The sequence below is a fragment of the Idiotropiscis lumnitzeri genome, unplaced genomic scaffold (genome assembly GCF_059441095.1).
Source record: "Idiotropiscis lumnitzeri isolate Australia: NSW breed Sydney's pygmy pipehorse unplaced genomic scaffold, RoL_Ilum_1.0 HiC_scaffold_74, whole genome shotgun sequence".
NCBI lineage: Eukaryota > Metazoa > Chordata > Actinopteri > Syngnathiformes > Syngnathidae > Idiotropiscis > Idiotropiscis lumnitzeri.
In genome coordinates this window covers 1-3,798 of record NW_028283612.1, presented here as the reverse complement: position 1 = coordinate 3,798, position 3,798 = coordinate 1, and the positions used below count along the sequence as shown (strand labels likewise).

Below are 3,798 nucleotides of genomic sequence, written 5' to 3'. Positions count from 1 at the left end.
TTCAAACCAAAAAAAACCTCAGCTTACAAGCAAACAATGAAACAAAGAAATAAGATTAACACAAAACATGTGTCTCTCATGCCATCTATATACCCAAAATAAATAAAAATAACACAAAAGATTACAGCAATGGCTTCTTGGGAGCCACTCAGCCTTAGCCAATTACAGCAATGGCTTCTTGGGAGCCACTCAGACTCAACCAATCACATGGCTGTTTAGAGAGATGGGCTGTTGTGCTTTGGGCTTTTTGCAGTCTGTTGTCTAAACCTGGGACGTTTCTTGCTTGCAATAACATAAATGATAAGACTGACTACAACATTGTCGACAGCTGCCCTTTTGTCCAGCTTTCTCCTACACCATCACCCAAACACCATAGTCACATAATGTATAATTCACGGTCAATTAGAAGCATAGATGACTCAGACTTTGTCCAGCAGGGTGTGCTAACATGCACTGAACAGCCCAATGAGTAAAAGGGTTGATGGTCGCGAGAGTGATGCTTAGTCCATATAATGGGCGCGTCGCTTTACAAGGCGCTTTGACTGTTTTGGGGAAGATTAGGGACTTTAAAGAGCGCCCTATGGCCCGGAAAATACGGTATAAAAGAGGAAAGATTGCAGCCGTACAATGAAGACGCTCTAAGATGAACAGCTTGTTGGCTTTTGAGGTGAGTGGTGCAAAATCAAATGGATGATGACACTTGTTAAGATGAGACTGTCTTTTCCGTAGCGGCCCCGGACGAGGAGGAGCAGATGCTACGGCGCTTGGAGAGCAAAATGCCAACTGGACAGGGAGACTATTTCTTTGTTGTTCTTATCTTTGCTCTGTCACTAACTCACTGGGTGTGCACTGCCAACACTGACTGCATGATAGGGAGAAGTCGAGTTCCTATTTGCCCCTTCTTCCACTGTTTTTGCCCCCCTTTCTTGTAACAGGCTGGCAGCGGAGCGGGATGGCCCAAGTGGTGCTAAGAACCACTGGACGAGAGTCGTCATCGCACAATTAAGTGAGAAGTCCACAACTGAAAGTTTTGCAGGATGGGCACAGCCATGAAATAAGATGGTGACATACAAGTCAATGTTTGTTGTTGCAGGTTGGAGAAGGAAGCGGTCGAGACGGGAGTCTCAGAACAGCAGCGGAAGTCATAAAATCGAATTGACGGGGCAGAAGAGGAGCCGGATGAAAGGGTGGAAAAAGTTAAAACGCATGCATGCAAATCCATCAACAAGTGGCACATGAACATTTTTGTTACAGGCCGTTTGTGGACAAGGAATGATCGCTCCGTCAAGTGATGCTCCAAGCTGAGCAGCTTCCTGGCTCTTGAGGTAGATGACAGCATTCTTCTAACAACGCTTGGAGAGCAAAGCACCAACTGTACAGGGAAAGTATTTTTGTTGTTCTTATCTTTGCTCTGTCACTAACTCACTGGGTGTTCACTGCCAACACTGACTGCATGATGGGGAGAAGTCGAGTTCCTATTTAACCCTTCCACTGTTTTTGCCCCCCCCCCCCTTTTCTTGTAACAAGCTGGCAGCAGTGCGGGATGGCCCAAGTGGTGCTAAGAACCACTGGACGAGAGTCGTCATCGCACAATTAAGTGAGAAGTCCACAACTGAAAGTTTTGCAGGATGGGCACAGCCATGAAATAAGATGGTGACATACAAGTCAATGTTTGTTGTTGCAGGTTGGACGGGGGTCTCAAAACGCACGGCCAATGCATCAACAAAGTGGCGCAGGGCTCAGAGATGGATTCAAAGAGGAAAGATTGCAGCCGTACAATGAAGACGCTCCAAGATGTACAGCTTGTTGGCTTTTGAGGCGAGTGTTGCAAAATCAAATGGATGATGACACTTGTTAAGATGAGACTGTCTTTTCCGTAGCGGCCCCGGACGAGGAGGAGCAGATGCTACGGCGCTTGGAGAGCAAAGTGCCAACTGGACAGGGAGACTATTTCTTGTTCTTATCTTTGCTCTGTCACTAACTCACTGGGTGTACACTGACTGCATGATGGGGAGAAGTAGAGTTCCTATTTGCCCCTTCTTCCACAGTTTTTGCCCCCCTTCTTTGTAACAGGCTGGCAGCGGAGCGGGATGGCCCAAGTGGTGCTAAGAACCACTGGACGAGAGTCGTCATCGCACAATTAAGTGAGAAGTCCGCAACTGAAAGTTTTGCAGGATGGGCACAGACATGAAATAAGATGGTGACATACAAGTCGATGTTTGTTGTTGCAGGTTGGAGAAGGAAGCGGTCGAGACGGGAGTCTCAGAACAGCGGCGGAAGTCATAGAATCGAATTGACGGGGCAGAAGAGGAGCCGGATAAAAGGGTGGACAAAGTTAAGAAAACACATGCATGCTAATCCATCAACAAGTGGCACATGAACATATTTGTTACAGGCCGTTTGTGGACAAGGAATGATCGCTCCCGTCAAGTGATGCTCCAAGGTCAGCAGCTTCCAGTGTTCTAACAACGTTTGGAGAGCAAAGTGCCAAGTGGACAGGGAGAGTATTTCTTTGTTGTTATCTTTGGTCTATCACTAACTCACTGGGTGTGCACTGCCAACACTGACTGCATGATGGCCATTTTGGACTGAGTTGTGCATGAAGGCAATGCTTCATTTGAGGCAAATGTGGTCTGATATATTAATTTGAGATTTTATTTTTTTAATTATTTTTTTAAGTGAATTGTCAAACTTCCTTTTTGTATTCTCCACATGTGCGTTTGTACGTGAATTAAAATTGTCAAGTGATTTCAAGTGGTCTATTTGAACTTGTGAGTGGCAGTATATGCATGTTTTTGAAAAATGACAAGTGTAGAATGGCATTTCCCCCAAACATTCGAAGGGTGACTTTAAACATGCTTTCAAACTTTAAAACTCGACTAACAATGTTGATAAACATGCAACAGGTTCGGCATTCGTAGAAAGCAGAAGTTAAATTTTTCATGTAGATAAAAGTAATGGAGGGTAAGTAGTTAAATGTCAATTCTCCTAACATTAAAAGTGGTACATATATAAAACTTGTATAGTAAAACAAGATGAGTGAAGCTTTGAACAAACATTGCGAGACAGCCAATCATACGAACAAGGTGGGCAAAATCCTGCCTTCTGTTAGCTGGCCAGGTTAGCATTGAGCTCATGACTTGAAATTCCACACAGGCAAAGTAAGGCAATAACATCCCACGTAGTTTGAATTTGGTGTTTTAGCCGTTTCATTTTTTACATTTGTCTTTATAATACTGGGCCTGTTTTATTTAATTGTCATTAGAATGTATCTAATAATCAGATACCCTTATACCATATAATATTTGATAATTGGTTTATTTTTTTAATTGAATGTGATATTGTTTTGTTTCATTAATTCAATAAAGTTTAAAAAAAAGAAAAAACAATCTCTGCCTATTCATTCAATAGTTTTTTTTTAAGTCACGTGTCCATGTTCAAAATTTAAACGTCAACTTGGTTGTCTCAGTGCTTCTTCACGCATGTACGCCCCTCCCCTCTATGTACATCTTATTTCTTGAAACAACTGAGCATTAACTCTAAAATTGACCTTTTCCTCATTGCAATGTTACTCGTTATCCTTAGGTCTTTAAACGTGGAGAAAGGGTGATATAAGTTTCGTGTTCGTCCAAGATGCAGCATAATCGCGTGCATGAAATTTGTCCCTCGAGGCTTCCGTAGTTGAGGCGTCACCTTAGGCGCGAGCTGAATTTTCGTTCTTTCTCCTGCGGACCTTCGAAAGGTAAGCACCTCTCTTCGCTGATGCTTTTTAGTTAAATGGCTAGCTTATTTGTATTG

The 3,798-nt window shown here is 43.2% G+C and overlaps 1 long non-coding RNA gene across 1 annotated transcript; it reads left to right on the top strand.

Annotated features, from left to right (window-relative positions):
- Window positions 1-1,723: 1,723 nt before the first annotated feature.
- On the top strand, window positions 1,724-2,630 carry LOC148315627 (uncharacterized). The gene is made up of 3 exons (XR_015840745.1): window positions 1,724-2,144; window positions 2,232-2,334; window positions 2,396-2,630. It is a non-coding gene; the product is annotated as an uncharacterized LOC148315627 (long non-coding RNA).
- The last annotated feature ends 1,168 nt before the right edge of the window (window positions 2,631-3,798 follow it).